At 43.0% G+C, this 19,143-nt stretch overlaps 1 protein-coding gene across 1 annotated transcript in view; it reads right to left on the reverse strand.

Moving 5' to 3' along the window:
* Window positions 1-19,143, reverse strand: part of RCOR1 (REST corepressor 1) — a 135,499-nt gene that overhangs the window by 58,910 nt on the left and 57,446 nt on the right. The gene's annotated exons all lie outside the window — the stretch shown is intronic.

The following is a 19,143-nucleotide window of genomic DNA, read 5'->3' on the forward strand; positions in this document are numbered from 1 at the left end:
CTGTCACTACAAAAAATAAAAAAAATTAGCAAGGCATTGTCGCTCACACCTGTAGTTCCAGCTACTTGGGTTGCTGAGGTGGGTGAACTCCTTGAGTCCAGGAGTTCAAGGCTACAGTGAGCCATGATCGTGCCATTGCAATACAGCCTGGGCAACAGGGCAAGACTCTGCCTCAAAAACAAACAAAAACTCATGTCCAATTCAAATTATGTTTCCGTAAGCATAACTACATATGCTAACATCTTGCCAAGGCCAGCTGTCTTATCCCACTTCACCTGCAGAAATGCCTGTCCTGCACTGAAGGAACTCCCTCTGCTTACCTCTAATGAGAGACCTAATACTCTAGGAAATACTTTCCCCTGCTGCTTTTCCTAAAGCACTTAATACATAATTATACTGTTGACTAAATTTTTCTTAATGAGAAACTATTTCTTCCCTCTGAGTCTTACAAGGTTTTGAAACGGTGAGAATAGACATACTGTAGTTTCATAAAAGAGGATGGAATTACTACCTATCTTTTGGTGAAACTAAAAACAGAGCACTATCAGTCAGGTTTTTTAAAGCCCACATAATTATAAGTGACTTTTCTTTCTTTCTTTTTTGAGACAAGTTCTCACCCTGTTGCCCAGGCTGGAGTGCACTGGCACAATCTCCACTCACTGCAACCTGCGCCTCCTGGGTTGAGGCAATCCTCCCACCTTGGACTCCCAAGTAGCTAGGACTACAGGTACCCGCCATCACGCCCAGCTAATTTTTTGTATTTTTAGTACAGACAGGGTTTCACCATGCTGCCCAGCCTGGTCTCGAACTCCTGGGCTCAAGCAATCCACCTGCCTCGGCTTCACACAGTGCTGGGATTACAAGCATGAGCCACGGTACCTGGGCTATAACTGACTTTTCTGTTACTGATCCAGATTTGTGAGGGTTTTATTAGACTTCTACCCCTACATTCTCTCTTTACAGTGCTTTATCCCTTTGAAAAAGAGCTGAGCAATATCACTAATATACAATTTTGCCCTTTTTAAAAACTAATCTGAACCAATTAATGAGATAGTAATTTACACAAGTCACCCCATACTAAGGAAATATCTATCCTTATAATATTATGTTTTTAGATGAAAGGATGAAAATTACCATGCAATCTCTTTATCGGCATTCCAGTATGGTAATAATTACACTTTAACAACAGCCAAAAACCAGATGCTGTCAATTTCTTATTACTAGTCCCAGAAAAGACACATCTATTTTCTTCTTGATTTAGAATAGATTAAAAAGTTAATTTTGGCTGGGCACGGTGGTTCACACCTGTAATCAAACTGTGGGAGGCCAACCAGGGAGAATCACTTGAAGCCAGGAGTTAGAGATCAGCCTGGGCAACACAGCAAGATTCCGTCTCTACAGGGCATGGTGTTGCACTCCTGTACTTCCAGCTACTTGGGAGGCTAAGGTGGGAGGATTGCTGGAGCCCAGGAGTCTAAGGCTGCAGTAAGCCATGATCATACATCAAGCTGCACTCCAGCCTGGGTGACAGAATGAGACCCCATCTCAAAAAAGGGGGGAAAGAAGTTAATTACAGAAGATATGAAAAAAAAAAGTTTTACCCAAAAGCAAATCTATGCAAAATATCTTCAAATTTTCATGTTGTTAAAAAGAAACCCATTCAAACCACAAGTATCACTCATAATGTATATCACATTCTTAGAGTTGTTTTACTATAATCGGCATATCCACAAGATAACCCACTAGGTCAGAACTCAGACCATCAGTTTGAAATTCTAGGTGTGTACCTACAAAATTTAAATACACCGGAAAAATTATTTCAAACAGGGCTTTCTCATTTGGAACCAGTGGTTAAAGATAATCTCTACCTCATAGTGACAGAATTAAATGAGATAACATATGCATAAGGTGCTTGGCTAAATGCCTCAGCATACCATGAGCATGCGACTCACCAGATTATTTATCTTACTATGAAAGCCAGTGTTTGGAGTAAAAAGAACAGAAAAACCACCCAAAAATAACTCAACATTAACTACTTCACACTTCTTGACTATGGCTGTCTTCTCCCACATTCCCAAACACTGATCTAGGCTCTAAGTGGCTTATTCAGGTTGCAATAACGTCCTTACCAAACTTTCTGCCTCCTCTCTCTGCCTCCAAATTCAAATTTATTATATAAATGGCAGCAGCAGATACCGTTACTGTCCCTGTGACACTACTTCACATTACCCTTGCAAGAAGTCACCCCAAATTCAAGCAACTCTAGAAACTATTAAAGCTACAAAGAACTTCACAAGTAGAGTTTACTTAAAGGTGGGGAAACCATACACATGAAGCGTCTTGGCAGAGGTGATAGTGTCAAGGATCCCATGCCTATTCCAGCCCAGAGCTCTCTCGACCACACTTTATTACATTATTACATTCCCAGAGCTTTCTTGTTTGACACATATGTGTGCCAGAACTGGTTCCTTGTCTTGGTATTCTGCCACTTTGCAGGAATCTCCAGTAAAATAAGATGAATTTTTATTGTTGTTAATATTGTTACCCACAACCAGAATAGCCAAAATAAAAACGGAAGACTTTATGAACCTTAATAATCCTGGTACCTCACTATTTACAAATGCTGATCAGATGAGACATTTGTTTTGATAGTGAAGTCCAATGCAACCCTGCATCAACAAAACTCCACTTGTTCATATGCAAATATAAAATTGCAGTAATTTATCCAAGTATTTATGGAGATCTTATCTAAAGAGCTTCTTTTTAAAAAGTCAAATAAAAAGTCCAGTAAGTCGGTAGAATAATGGGCAAAGACCTTTCCTAGAAAAAGCAGCTTCCGCCGGGCGCGGTGGCTCACGCTTGTAATCCCAGCACTTTGGGAGGCCGAGGCAGGCGGATCACGAGGTCAGGAGATTGAGACCACGGTGAAACCCCGTCTCTACTAAAAATACAAAAAAAAAAAAAATTAGCCGGGCGTGGTGGCGGGCGCCTGTAGTCCCAGCTACTCGGAGAGGCTGAGGCAGGAGAATGGCATGAACCCGGGAGGCGGAGCTTGCAGTGAGCCGAGATTGCGCCACTGCACTCCAGCCTGGGCGACAGAGCGAGACTCCGTCTCAAAAAAAAAGAAAAAAAGAAAAAGCAGCTTCCTCATGGGAGAATTTCAAATAATTTATGTAAATATTCCCCACTCCCCTCCAGGAGATGGAGCTTAAATCCCCCCGACTTGAGTGTAGGTTGGACTTACTAACTTGTTTCCAAAAAAATAAGTATGGAAGGTGGTGAGTGTATACAGTAGAGAAACAACCGTGGCCACGATTAACATTACCAGCAATAAATCATGGAGTAGCATGCACTACACCTCCCACCACTCCAATCATATGAATTCCCCAAATTCATAACCCTAGTCTAGTCATGTGAACAACAGCAAACTGGGGAGACATCATAATTAAATGCAATGCATACAGTACCCTGGATTGGATTCTAGAACAGAAATGGACATTAATGGGAAAACTAGTGGAATCTAAATAAAATGTAGACCCTAGTAATGTATCAGTGTTGGTTTCTGGGTATTGACAAGCACACCTTGGTGATGTAAGAGGAACCCAAGTGAGGGGTCTGATAATCCATAGCATACAGGAAAGGGTGGGGGGTAGGTAGGTAGCCATCCTGTTCCTGAGAAAAGAGTCACATTCTAAAAACTTTCCGTAATTCAAGTCATAAAAGTAAGAAAACCATTTTTATTATTTTTTTTTTCAGAGTCTCACTCTCACCCAGCCTGGAGTGCAATGGTGTGATCTTGGCTCACTGCAACTTCTTACCTCCCTAGTTCAAGCAATTCTCGTGCCTCAGGTGATCTGCCTGCCTCGGCCTCCCAAAGTGCTGGGATTACAGGCATGAGCCACCGTGCCTGGTCTCACACATATGGATTAAAGCCACCGCACCTGGCGAGAAAAACCTTTTTTAAAAAGAAGGTCCAGCGCAGTAGCTCACACCTGTAACCCCAACACTTTGGGAAGCCGAGGTGGGTGGATCATCTGAGGTTGGGAGGTCGAGACCAGCCTCACCAATACGGTGAAACCCCATCTCCACTAAAAATACAAAAATTAGCTGGGCGTGGTGGTGGGCATCTGTAATCCCAACTACTTGGGAGGCTGAGGCAGGAGAATCGCCTGAACCTGGGAGACAGAGGTTACAGTGAGCCGAGATCATGCCACTGCACTCCAGCCTGGGCAACAGAGCAAGACTCCGTCTCAAAATAAATAAATAAAAATAAATTAAATTAAATTAAAAAGAACACCCCTCATAAAGAAGAAAACTCTTTCGCTTGTTTCAGAGAGGCAATATAATGGGAAACTGGCCTGTTCCAAGTTTGCCCTTAATTCAATCTTCTTTTTCTTTTGAGATGGAGTCTCGCTCTGTCGTCCAGGCTGGAGTGCAACGGAGTGATCTGTGCTCACTGCAACCTCTGCCTCTGGGGTTCAAGTGATTCTCTCACCTCTGTCTCCCCAGTAGCTGGGACTACAGGCACGCACCACCATGTCCGGCTAATTTTTGTATTTTTAGTAGAGACAGGGTTTCACCATGTTAGCCAGGCTGGTCTCGAACTCCTGACCTCAAGTGATCTGCCCGCCTTGGCCTCCCAAAGTGCTGAGATTACAGGTGTGATCCACTGCACCCAGTCAGTCGATCATCAGATCTTGAGAGTAAACATGTAAAATGATATTTAAAATTCCACTAGATTAATAAACCAAAATCTCTAATATCAAAAAGGATGAGTAAGACTTCTGTGTTATATCAGTCTTAACTTGAAGCAACAAAAACATCATTAGAAAAGAAATTAGCTCCAAGCAGAAGTAAATCGGTCTCAAATTAGGATTAAAACATGGGTTTAAATGAACCAGTATGCCATTACTCCTTGAACATGAGGACATGATATCGCCTAAAAGGACTCACCAAAAGAATACATACAGGTGGGAAATCCTAAATCTATGCACTGACACTAAGCACACATCCATATCCAGCACTGTGAGGCACAACACTTTGCAAAGATATCCTCAAAAATATTTTTCACAAGTTTCTACCCTGTACGTGTTTTGGGTTTACATAGTCAACCTAAATTATATAAGGAAAAAGAAAAAGATTAGGCTTTAGAAAATGTTTCCAGCCAGGTGCGGTGATTCACGCTTATAATCCCAGCACTCTGAGAGGCTGAAGTGGGTGGATCACATGAGGTCAAGAGTTCGACTCCATCCTGGCCAACATGGTGAAACCCCCTCTCTACTAAAAATACAAAAATTAGCCGGGCATGGTGCTGTGTGCCTGAAATCCCACCTGCTTGGGAGACTGAGGCAGGAGAATCACCTGAACCTGGAAGGCGGAGGTTGCAGTGAGCTGAGATTGTGCCACTGCACTCCACCCTGGGCGACAGAGCGAGACCTGGTCTCAAAAAAAAAAAAAAAAAGAAAAGAAAACTTTTCTGAGCAGGTGCTGTGGGAGTAATCCCAGCACTTTGGGAGGCTGAGGTGGGTAGATCGCTTGAGGTGAGAAGTTCAAGACCAGCCTAGCCAACATGGTAAAACCCCATCTCTACTAAAAATACAAAAAATCAGCCAGGTATATGGTGGCACGCCTACAGTCCCAGTTACTTAGGAGGCTGGAACAGGAGAATTGCTTGAACCCAGGAGGCAGAGGTTGCAGTGATGGCACCGCTGCACTCCAGCCTGGGTGACAGAGTGAGATTCCACCTCAAAACAAACAAACAAAAAAACAGAAACATTTTCTTAAAAATGTCTCAGCTTGGCGGGACACCGTGGCTCACACCTATAATCCCAATACTTTGGGAGGCTGAGCAGGCGCATCGCTTGAGGTCAGGAGCTTGAGACCAGCCTGGCCTACATGGTGAAACCCTATCTGTACTAAAACACAAAAATTAGCTGAGTGTGGTGGCACATGCCTATAATCCTAGCTACTCAGGAGGCTGAGGCAAGAGAATCGCTTGAACCTGGGAGGTGGAGGTTGCAGTGAGCCTAGATCACAGCACTGCACTCCAGTCTGGGCGACAGAGCGAGACTCTGTCTCAAAAAAAAAAAATATCTCAGCAAAGTGATTTCAAAGAATGAAAAGAATCTGTTTCCATTCAAATGAATAGGTACATCGAGAAACATTACAACTTATACAAGCTTAATCTTAATTTTGGAATCCACTGCATTAGTTGGTTCACAGGTTTATTTTGTGTGTGTGTGTGTGTGTGTGTGTGTGTGTGTGTGTGACAAAGTCTCACTCTGTTGCCCAGGCTGGAGTGCAGTGGCACGATCTCGACTGACCGCGACCTCCACCTCCCAGGTTCGAGGGATTCTCTTGCCTCAGCCTCCTGAGTAGCTGGGATTACAGACGCCTGTGACCATGCCCGGCTAAGTTTTGTATTTTTAGTAGAGATGGGGTTTCACCACGTTGGCCAGGCTGGTCTTTTAACTCCTGACCTCAGGCAATTCCCTCGCCTCAGCCTCCCAAAGTGCTGGGATTACAGGTATGAGCCACTGTGCTCGGCCTTCTCCTTCATTTTTTTGTTTCATACATACAACCAGTGGGAGATAGGGGACAGACAAGCTAGAAGGAAATATTTATTGATCACCTATTATGTGCCAGACACTTTCACAAACATGAGCTTGTAATCTTCACAACTTTCTGAACTATTAATAGATACCTAAAGCAGTGCTTAAAAAATTAAGACTATAAAAAACATAGGAAAATATCGTGATAAAGCAAAAACAAAAGCAAATTATAAAACATGCCATAGTTAAGGTATTGAGAGGAAGGAATGCCAATGAGCTTCACAAAGGGAAGAATGCCCATGAGTCACTCAGCTTCCTGCCATTCTAAAGTAAAGTACAACAGGTCAGCTATTCTCCCGTATTTAAACAGAATCCTTGTAGAAAATAAATCAGAAAACTGTTTGCCTCCAGGGAAGGGAAAATGGAAGGCCAGGAATGTATAAGAAATGTACTTCTCTTGTGCATAACCCTTTTACATCTTTTAATTTTGTACCATATGCCTGTATTGCCTATCCAAATATTCAACAAAATTTAGCTTTAAAAAAAAAAAAAAAAAAAAAGGTTGGCCGCAGTGGCTAATGCCAGATATCCCAGCACTTTGGGAGGCCGAGGAGGGAGGATGGCTTGAGGCCAGGAGTTTGAGACCACCCTGGGCAACATGGCAAGACCTTATCTCTACAAAAAATGTTTTTAAAATGAGCCAGGCATAGTGTCACCTACCTCCAGTCCCAGCTACTTGGGAGGCTGAGACAGGAGGATCCTTTAAGCCCAGGAGATTGACACTGCAGCAAGCCTTGATCATGTCACTGCACTCCAGCCTAGGTGACGAAGATATCCTGTCTCAGAAAAAAAAAAAAAAAAAAAAACTCAACCACAGGGAAAGAGGTGTCGCCAAGACACCAATTCTATTTTTTTTTCTTTTTTTAAAAATTTTTTTCTTTATTTTCTTGTAGAGACAGGTTCTCACTATCTTGCCCAGGCTGGTCTCAAACTCAGGCTCAAGTGATCCTCCCATCTTCGCCTCTCAAAGTGCTGGTATTACAGGTGTCAGCTAGTGCGCCTGGCCTCATTAATTCTAAATTACAAAGATCAGACTTGATCATATTCCCTCTGCAGAGAACTGTGGTTCCAACAAACACACTACTCCTTAGGCCACCCACATCACAAAAAGGTGTGTGTGTCATCGGAAACCCACAGCCATTATGAGGCATTACTCAATTACTAAATGACAAGCCCAAATTAGAACTACATCTTGTCTTTTACCTACTCTTCATTTTTACCCAAGTGCCTGGCTCAAAATGGAAACTGTATTTTACATGATGGCTATTTTATTAGTCTGTTCTCACACTGCTATAAAAAAATACCTGGCTAGGCGCAATGGCTCAGACCTGTAATCCCAACACTTTGGGAAGCTGAGGCGGGCGGATCACCTGAGGTCAGGAGTTCGAGACCATTCTGGCTAACACGGTGAAACCCTGTCTCTACTAAAAATACAAAAAAATTAGCTGGGCGTGGTGGCGGGCGCCTGTAGTCCCAGCTACTCAGGATGCTGAGGCAGGAGAATGGCGTGAACCCAGGAGGCGGAGCTTGCAGTGAGCAGAGATCGCACCATTGCACTCCAGCCTGGGCGACAGAGCCAGACTCCATCTCAAAAAAAAAACAAAAAAAACCCACAAAAAACGAAAGAAAGAAAGAAGGAAGGAAATACCTGAGATGAAAGTAGGTAATTTATAAAGAGAAGAGGTTTCATTGGCTCAAGATTCTGCAGGCTGTACAGGAAGCATGATGCTGGCATCTGCTCAGCTTCTAGGGAGGCCTCAGTAAACTTATAATCATGGTGGAAGGCAAACGGAAAGCAAGCACATATTACACGGCCAGAGGAGGAGCAAGAGAGACAAGAGGGAGGTGCTACGCACTTTTAGACGACCCAATCTCCCGAGAGCTCACTCACTATCATGAAAATAGCACCAAGGGGGATATCCACCCCCATGATCTAATCACGGGCCCCACCTCCAACACTGGGGATTACAAATTGACACAAGATTTGGCTGGGGACACAGATTCAAACCACAACTATCAGCTATAAACATCTAACACAAGCCTTTTATGAACTACTAAAGAATAACTATAGGCTGCACGTGGTGGCTCATGCCTGTAATCCCAACACTTTGGGAAGCCGAGGCCAGCCTGGACAACATGGCGAAACCCTGTCTCTACCAAAAATAGAAAAAATTAGCTGGGCATGGTGGCGAGCGCCTGTGGTACCAGCTACTCAGGAGGCTGAGGTGGGAGGACTGATTGAGCCCAGGAGGTGGAGGCTCCAGTGAGGCAAGATTGCACCACTACACTCCAGCCTGGGTGAAAGTAAGACAAGTCTCAATTAAAAAATAATAATAGGCTAGGTGTGGTGGCTCACGCCTGTAATCCCGGCACTCTGAGAGGCCGAGGCAAGCAGCTCATGAGGTCAAGAAATCGAGACCATACTTGCCAACATGGTGAAACCTGTCTCTCCTAAAAATACAAAAATTAGCTGGCGCACACCTGTAGTTCCACCTACTCGGGAGGCTGAGGCAGGAGAATCGCTTGAACCCAGGAGATAGAGGTTGCAGTGAGCCGAGATCACGTCATTGCACTCCAGCCTGGCGACAGAGCGAAACTCCATCTCAAAAAATAGTAATAATAAAACTAAAAAATAAAAATAAAAAGAACAACACTATAAAATTCAACGGCTGGTATTTTCAAATAGTTTTTTATCCACAATTCCCTCAAATCCTCCAGATACACATTCCTCCCATTTTGTTTGCACAGTTATGCATGCTAACTAAGTATTCATTATTTATCAATGGTAATATTTTTGTTAAGTGGAAGACAGAAAATGTTAAAGTAGGTGGTTGTTACGTATCTATGGGAAAAAGTCAGCTGGGAGGCTGATTCTAGGTGACAAAAATAGAATATGCTAGAAGGAAATGTAGTTTGGAGAATTTTCACCCAAATTAGAGTCTCAATGAAAGGACACAAAATACTGAAATACAGATGTGGGTGGATGGTGTAACATTTGAAGGGAACTGTTCAGAAGAAGAAGCAGACAGGAAAGCTTAAAAGAAACAAATAATATAATCACCTAAAGAAAACAGGGAGTTTGAGGACACAGAATTAGGTACAGGAACACTGCCAGAAGAAGACTAGAGGAGAGAGTGTTTGTAATTCACTGCGCAGCCTTTCTTCCATTCCCGTAACTGGGCAATGAAGACTTACGGTGTTCACTGTTAAGTCCTTCTTTAACGCAGCAAGCATTTATTTGGTGTAGCATAACAGTCCTGAAATGGAATCCCAGCTCTGCCTAGACTGAAGGAGCGTTCTCTAATCTCTTTAAGTTTCAATTTTCTCTTCTATAAAAATGGAGGAAACAGTTCCTTCTTCAAAGAGATTAAACAGCAAGTTAAAACAAGCAGCAAACATTCTGGTACATAGTAGGAGCTTAAAATAATCAATCCAAACATCACAAATAGATTCAATCATAAGGACACTTTTAAGAAACCCAGTTACAAGGCTCATATCTAAAGCAGATTTAGCAAATTAAACAAAAATAAAACATTCCTAGCAATTTCTACTTATTCTAAGCCAATTCAGCATAAAGATCCTCCAGTGTAAGTTCCCTTTTATTTATAAAGCCTTCTGAGAATCAACTTGAGAGACCTTCAGCCACAAGAAATCAGGTCTACAGGGCTATCTAAATAATTAGGGGGCCAGGCATGATGGCTCATGCCTATAATCCCAGCACTTTGGGAGGTCAAGACAGGAGGACCCGTTGAACCCAGAAGTTGCCAGCAGCAGTAGTGAGCTATGATGATGCCACTGTACTCTAGCCTGGGAAACAAACCAAGACCCTGTCTCTACAAATAAATAAATAACCCATTTATTTTGCAAGTGTGCTTATTCATATCAATTCACTTCTGGTCAGCAAGCCCAAAAATAAGATATATAAATATAAAATAAATCAGTTCACTTCTTCTCTAGTCTCTTAAGCTATTTTCAAATTCTTTTTTTTTTTTTTTTTTTTTTTTTTTTTTTTTGAGATGGAGTCTCACTCTGTTGCCCAGGCTGGAGTGCAGTGGTGCAATCTCGGCTCACTGCAACCTCTGCCTCCCGGGTTCAAGCAATTCTCCTGCCTCAGTCTCCTGAATAGCTGGGATTACAAGCACCCGCCACCACGCCCAGCTAATTTTTGTATTTTTAGTAGAGACGGGGTTTCACTGTGTTGGTCGGGCTGGTCTCGACCTCCTGACCTCGTGTTCCGCCTGCCTCGGCCTCCTAAAGTGCTGGGATTACAGGCGTGGGCCACCACGCCCGGCCTATTTTCAAATTCTACACCCTTTATTAATAGCAATACTCAGCTCTGAAGGCTGTGAGACCCCTGATTTCCCACTTCACACCTCTATATTTGTGTGTGTGTGTCTTTAATTCCTCTAGCGCTGTTGGGTTAGGGTCTCCCTGACCGAGCTGGTCTCGGCACCAAACATACTGTCAAATTCTTCTAACTAGTCAACAATGTACTGCGCAACAATGATAGTTTCATTAGCTGCTAGTGAATTAGGAGTTAGTGTTTTAAATGAGAATATTCTCACTAAGATAACTGTATTCTGAGTCTAAGTCTCATTGTCTAATACAGGAATTATTAGTAATAAGATAATTAAGTTATTCAATAAAAGAGCAAACCAAATATTTAACAACTAAGAGTAAGGGCTCTAAATCAAGTTCTGTAACTTTAAAATATCATAAGTCGCCGGGCACAGTGGCTCATGCCTGTAATCCCAGCACTTTGGGAGGCCGAGGCAGGTGGATCACAAGGTCACAAGATCGAGACCAGCCTGACCAACATGGTGAAACCCCGTCTCTACTAAAAATAGAAAAATCAGCTGGGCGTGGTGGCACGCGCCTGTAATCCCAGCTACTCGGGAGGCTGAGGCAGGAGAATTGCTTGAACCTGGGAAGCGGAGGTTGCAGTGAGCCAAGATCGCGCCACTACACTCCAGCCTGGTGACAGAAGGAGACTCCGTCTCAAAAAAAAAAAAAACATCTTAAGTCAGTTCCTAACTCAGCTGGTAAAGAACACCCACAATACCAATGAGAAGGAAGAGCCCAATAACTTTAATGTTTATCCCTTTATATACAACAATTGCAGAACAACCAATGTTTTGCAGACACAGAAATTTCACCAAGTATATGGTACTGTTTCTCCATCAGTAAAATGAGAAGCATGAACTTACTCTCTAGAGTCCATTTAATAGAAAAATTAAGTGGCTTAATCTTGCCTGCAACTTTCACATCTGACTTCCCTTTCCCAATATCCAAGGGAATCCTGTTCTGTCTTTTAATTGAGTGGATGTGGCGAGGTTTGTAGAATGTGTGTGCTTTTTTCCTACTCTCTTCCTCTGATCCTTCAAGCTTTATTAACATACTTCAGAATAGACTAATCTCAGTCATTAAGCACTGCTGATCACTATGATCCATCCATCCATCCATCCATCCATCCATCCATCCATCCATCCATCCATCCATCCGAGACAGGATCTTGCTTTGTGCTCTGTCCCTCAGGCTGAAGTGCAGTGGCACTCACTGCAGGCCTCTAATTCCTGACCTCAAGTGATTCTCCCGCCTCAGCCTCCCAAAGTGCCAGGATTATGGGCACCAGCCATCATGCCCACGGCCATTATGATTCTTTTTTTTTTTTTTTTTTTTGAGGCAGAGTCTCGCTCTGTCGCCCAGGCTGGAGTGCAGTGGCGCGATCTCAGCTCACTGCGAGCTGCACCTCCCAGGTTCACGCCATTCTCCTGCCTCAGCCTCCTGAGTAGCTGGGACTACAGGTGCCCGCCACCTCACCCGGCTAACTTTTTGTATTTTTAGTAGAGACGGGGTTTCACGCTGTTAGCCAGGATGGTCTCATCTCCTGACCTCGTGATCTGCCCATCTCGGCCTCCCAAAGTGCTGGGATTACAGGCGTGAGCCACCACGCCCGGCCCACAGCCACCATAATTCTTTAAGCTCTCGCCTTTCTTCACTGCCCTCATACACAACCAAGTTAGATAACCAATTCATTTTCTTGAGGATCATTCCTGATGCCAATTTCGTCAACCAGATTTTTTACAGTAAACAAAGCCCATTCTAGCTAATATAAGCAACTTAATGGCTCAACAGGAAGGTCATCAAACCAGATTTACAAGCCATGCAACTAGGACAACACCAGAACTACCCCACAGAACTGCTTCAGTGGAGGTCTTAACTGCTGCAGGTGTTAAACACGACACTTGGCAGTGCACAGTGGACACCACCGCTAGAAAATGCTGCCTCTGAAACCTGGCAGCCATGCTTGCCTACTTCACATCACTTGCTTCCTAATCCTGGTCTTGCCCTGGTTCATGGAGCAAAAGTCACACATCTATGACAAACTACAAGAGAGGATGGGAAAGCATATTAATAGCTTCTACTGTGGAGTGGACAATTTCCCCTCAAAGACAAGAGTGTTCAAAAGGGGCTGGTAGCCAAAATGCATACTAAACATCCACAAGTGATATCATACTAGCTGCTTAGGTCCTAAGGCCCCTGTGTACTTTTTTTCTCAGTTTATTCCCTAAATTGCTCCCTAAGTTCAGTGTTATGGCACTCTCCTAGTTTATGACTAGTAAATACTATTCATAGCTGAATCATGTTGCATTCTGTTGTTTAAGTCCATTCTTGTACAATTTGTTTTACCTGATTTTTAATTTATGTTTGTTAAGAGACAGGGTCTCACTCTGTCACCCAGGCCAGAGTTCAGTGGTGTGATCATGTGTGATTCTTTATCTGGAATTAATAACTGTACTTTTTTTTTTTTTTTTTTTTGCTTGTTTGGTTTTCTGTATATGTATCACTAATTCACCTCCAAACTTCTACTACATGTGTAAGTCTCAACACATCAGGTTATCTATTGGTTATTTCTTGACAACACCCCTTTGGAGTCCTGTCTTCACTCACCAATCTGGACTAACTGGTGAATGCCTACACAGCTATTATCCCAAGATTTCTCTTTAAGAATTCCCTTTACCTTATCCTTTGCTGGATTCCATGTCTGGGCCAAGCTTTCAGGGAGATTAAGCAAATGAGTTAACTATATTAAGGATGAGAACCAAGATTCTCACTGTCAGAGACGAGAGCTACAAATAAGGAAAGGAAAAGGGCTAAAATGAATCCTATGATGTTGGATCACAATGGTGGCATTTGTGGTAAAATTCATGGTTATATAGATGTACAGGCAGAGAAACAGACAATAAATATGTCTAATAAATACACAGAGATCTACTTGTTCTGCCCACTAACAGGGCTAAAAACAATGATATGCTGGCAGCAATGAATATAGTTAGTGCCAAGATATTGGTTTCTATAATACTATTCTCCACCTCAAGAGAATGACTCCTCCTTAGACAAACAGTTGACTCCAGGATGAGGCAGAGAAAATACAAGATAAATTTGAAATATTCTAAGATACCATAAACAAGCATTTAAAGGATTATAGAGGGTTGGGTGCAATGGCTTATGCCTGTAATCCCAGCACTTCGGGAGGCCAAGGCAGGCAGATTACCTGAGATTAAGAGTTCAAGACCAGCCTGGCCGACACGGTGAAACTAAAAATACAAAAATACAAAAATTAGCCAGGTGTGGTGGCACATGCCTGTGATCTCAGCTACTCCAGAGGCTGAGGCAGGAGAATTGCTTGAACCCGGGAGGCAGGGGTTGCAGTGAGGCGAGATCACGCCACTACATTCCAGCTTGGGTGACAGAACAGGACTCTGTCTCAAAAAAATAAAAATAAATAAAAGATTATAGATATTTGTCAAAAGGACACAGAAGTCAGCTTGAAGGAACTCCCACTGGCCAAATCTGGAATAATATGAGCATCAAATTAAAAATAATAGGCCGAGCATGGTGGCACATGCCTGTGATCTCAGCACTTTGGGAGCACAAGGTAGGCGGCTCACTTGAGGTCAGGAGTTTGAGATCAGCCTGGCCAACATGGCAAAACCCCGTTTCTACTAAAAATACAAAAATTAACCAGGTGTGGTGGCATGCGTCTGTAGTCCCAGCTACTCAAGAGGCTGAGGCAGGATAATCCCCTGAATCCGGGTGGCAGAGGCTGCAGTGAGTGGAGATCATGCCACTGGGCCCCAGCCAGGGCAACAGAGGGAGACTCCGTCTCAAAAATAAATAAAATAAATAAATAAAAATAAAGATGTCTTTATGTTCATACTACAGTTTGGCATGGAATCCCAAATTGGGCCAGGCGCAGTGGCTCACACCTGTAATCCCAGCACTTTGGGAGGCTGGGGTGGCCAGATCATGAGGTCAGGAGTTCAAGACCAGCCTGGCCAGCATGGTGGGGACACCCCGTCTCTACTAAAAATACAAAAAATTAGCCAGGCATGGTGGTCCACGCCTGTAATCCCAGCTACTTGGGAGGCTGAGGCAGGAGAATTGCTTGAACCCGGGAGGTGGAGGTTGCAGAGAGCCGAGATCACACCACCACATTCCAGCCCGGTGAAAGAGCGAGACTCCATCTCAAAAAAAAAAAAAAAAAAAAAAAAAAAAATCCTACATGGGTATGCTCCTAGAATTCTGAGGCACTGCTCCACTGTCACCTAGATTCTAGTGTCATACAGATTCTCAGTCCATTGCTATAACTTGACTTGTTTCCACTGGAGGATTTTGGGATCTTCTCTGTTCTCAGTGTTCTGAAATCCCAGTGTGATGTACCAATCTATTTTTTTCTTTTATTCCCTGCGCTGGGCACTCAGAGGGTCTGCTCAATGTGGAGATTTGTGATTTTCAGTTCTGAACATTTTTAATGTGTTGATTTAATATTGTTTCCTCTCAATTATCTTTTCTCTCTCTAGAACATCTAACAATTCAGATGTTGGAGCTCCTGAACCAATCCATTAACTCTAAAGTATTCCCTTCTGTTTTGTTTTTGTATTCATCATCAATTACTAACATTATATCATAATTGCTTTAGTTGTCTCTCTTATACATAACCGCTCTCCCTTCTCCCTCCCTCTCCCACTGTGAGTGAGTGAACGTGTGTGCACACAACCATCCGAAAAATGCAAATATCATGACAGTTCCTTTAGTATGCATCTTCTAAGACTAAGGGCATTCTCCTCTATAACCACAGTGCTATTATCACACTTAAGCAAAAATTAATATTAATTCATTATCATTAGTATACAGTCCTTATTCACATTTCCACACTTCCTCTTCCCACCTAAATATTTTTCGGTCAAGAAGCCAATCAGGCATTGTCTTCCTCTTTTTGTCTGTCTTTGCCTACTACTTTCCGCAAGATTTCCTTGGTTTCCTATTGAACATTTGTCCTGCTATCCTATTTTCCAAGAGCTCTTTCTTGTTCTCTGAATGGACCCCTACTTTATACCTTCTTGTTTTTATGTCATGCATTTTCTCTTAGCTCTTCAAGCTTTTTTGTTTTTCAAATTTGAGCTTTTCTTATGCAACTTGTATTTCCTATTTCTTCACTTGGTTTCTTTTTATCTCTCTGTGTTAGACTGTTATGGCTTTTTCTTCATGTGCCTGATAATCCTTGACTGTTAAGTCACAGTTAAGAAGGAAGTACTAAAAAGTAAGTTTTAATTTCATGTACACAGCTGGTGCTTATTAATGGCAAGACTCCCCTGCAGGTGATCAGACAGGGATCTGTTTCACTAAGAGCTATGGTGGATTACATTTTTCTAGAGCTGATCACATTATCTCCCACCCCATATCACCTTCTTACAGTGTGGCCAACTGACATTAAGATATGAGGTCTGTGTTCCTCCCCTAGAACCCCAGGCAAGTTGTTGACTATAGCAGAAATGATGTGATGCAATTTCCAAGACTAAGTCATCATAAAAGGTAACAGATTCTGCTCGTCCTCCCGCAGGACATACATTTGGACACAAAGCCATGTGGGCAGTCTGAGTGCCCTGAAGAAGCAGCACAAACAACTTCACACAGAGACCTCGTGGAGGCGGCTCAGCTCGGTCCTCCCCAGCTGTGCACACTGCCTTGCCTGTGCACTACTCTTCAGCTCTACCATCTGACTGCAGCCAAAGCAAGAACTTGAGTCACAATTGCCCAATCAAGCTCTTCCTAAATTCCTGACCTAGAGAAATCATGGGATTATTTTAAGTCACTAAATTTTGGGGGTCATTTTTCAGGCAGCAAGACTATGGAACAGATTTTGGCACCTGGAAGTGAGATGCTGCAACAAAAACCCAGAACTGTGCTACTGGCTTTGGGGCTGGGTAGCAGGTGGAAATTGCAAGGCCTTTAAGAGGCTATCAGCAAAAGCCTGAAGGGCCTCAACAAGGAAACTATCAGGAAAAGCTTAACAGAAACTAAGAAAACTACTATTGTACATTACAGGAAAAGGGTCCCCTGTTGTCTAAGTAGTGGAAAATGTGGCCTTTAGAAATGTGGAAAACAGGAAATGCACCTAATAAACTCCATGATCTACCTAAGGAGATTTCCAGGCAGAATTTTAAAAAAAGAAACAATTCTCAAAATTCTCAGTGGTAAAGAACAAATCCAGATTGTGACTGTAATACTTTCTTAAAACCTCAAAAAGATCTAAGAAGGTTCTGCACTGTCCTTTCCAACAGACCAAGGTCCTTCCAAGGATTTTAAGATCCTCTCCATCAAACAACAGAGCTTCTAAGAATACTAAGGCTGGTGACACACAAGGAGCCCAAGGAAATGAAGGACTTACCACAAACAGGCTAAGTGTGGTTCTTGTCTAATGTAGTAGGTTACAAATTGACATAGAGAGAGCCCACAAAATTTTCAATGGAATTATACCAGTTTGGACTGAAAGAGACAAAAACAGTACAAAATGAGGGGAAGGTTTTTTTGTTCCTCCAAAACTACTGAAAGCACAAAGGCTAAGAAAACTACTCAGCTATAAAAATCAGGCATTTCTTAGGGAAAAGGGTAATTCGGAAGACAAAACAAAATTCTCAGCAGAAACCAGAGCCTGAAACAATCATTCCCAGGCACCAGAACCGAGACCTAATCAAGGAATTGGTAACATGTGCCCTGCTGAATTTCAGAATCGCAATGGATGAGAAACTATTGTGCCTCCTGTTTCCTCTTTTCTGGACAGATGTGTCTACAGCAATTATCCTAAGCTTGTCCTGCCATTTTAAGTCAGAGGAAGCAACAGATTCCTTCTCTTGAGGTCACATGAGTTCAGCTCTAGAGGAACCACACCTGAGGAGCTCTGGGTGGCCACAACTGGGCTTGATTCAGGTGACAAGATGCTGAACTTGAAGTTAATGCCATAGCAGGAAGGGGGGGCGATGTGATGGGAGAGGGTGTGAGCACAAGTGACAAGAAGGAGGAATGTGAATTATTGTGACCAAATGAGAAAATGTGGTAGATGGTGTTTTCCAAAGGTGGTCACAGAATGTTTCTCATCTCATCCCACAGGGACCCCTTACACTCTGACTGCAATTCCACTTCCGTACTCCTATCAAGAGATGGAATCTATGTTCCCTGCCCTTGAAGCTGACTAGACTTGTGACTACATCGGAAAGGATGCTATGTGACTTCCGAGGCTGGGTCACGAAAAGTGAATCAGTTTATACTCGGTTTTCTTGCGATACTTGCTTTGGAAGCCTGCACTTTCTTGTAAGCAGTCAGAAGCCATAATGCTGCGAGGAGCACAAATCAGCCCATGCTGAGACACCATGAAAAAAGCTGTCTGGCCAGCCAAGGCCACTTCAGCACCCTACTGTTCAGCTCCAGCCACCATGTGACCACAACTTAAGTTAGAGAAACCCAAGCCAGAGCTGCCCAACTGATGTCTTCCTAAATCCTCGTCACCAGAAAGTGTGAGATAATAAAACGATTGTTGTTGTTTTAAGACAATAGTAACAGCAACAGTTGTTATGCAGTAATAACTGGAATACAGGGTAACACTCAATTGTCAGCATCTGGGCCAGTTTTCTCCCAAAGAAGAACCTTCTAATTTGCTGGAGAGTATAAGCCAGGCTATAAGAATTCTGGAATGACCATTCAATATGCAAACTTTCACTTCATAGATACGTCTCCCCCAACACATCCAGATAGTTTCCACCTGTCCTCCCCATTTCAAGTCTAGGGTACAGCTCTGGTTCAAACTCTACCAAAAGTAAACTTGTCTTGTGCTAGGCTAGGGAAAGTCTAGTTCCTAGACTGCTGGAATGAAGCCTAATCTAGAGATAGGAAGAATTCCTGGAGATTTTCAGTCAGCCCATCAGCTTAGAGCCAACCACACCACACCTGGGCCTCTGAAGATACCTGGTGCCTTCACCTCCTAGGCCTTGCTGCAGTTCTGCAGCAGCAATCTGCTTCCTCCAGCATCACTACCACCGCTTTGCAGTTCTGGCAAGGTAATTACCATGCATTAATCTATTATTTCAGTTTCTAAAACATTGGTAACATCTCTATACTGCTATACTGTTTATACTATCCCATTACTCAACATTCCAAATCTCAATGTTTTTACCTTTCTTCCTTTCCTGGCAGC

Source organism: Nomascus leucogenys, chromosome 22a (genome assembly GCF_006542625.1).
Source record: "Nomascus leucogenys isolate Asia chromosome 22a, Asia_NLE_v1, whole genome shotgun sequence".
In the NCBI taxonomy this organism is placed as follows: Eukaryota; Metazoa; Chordata; class Mammalia; order Primates; family Hylobatidae; genus Nomascus; species Nomascus leucogenys.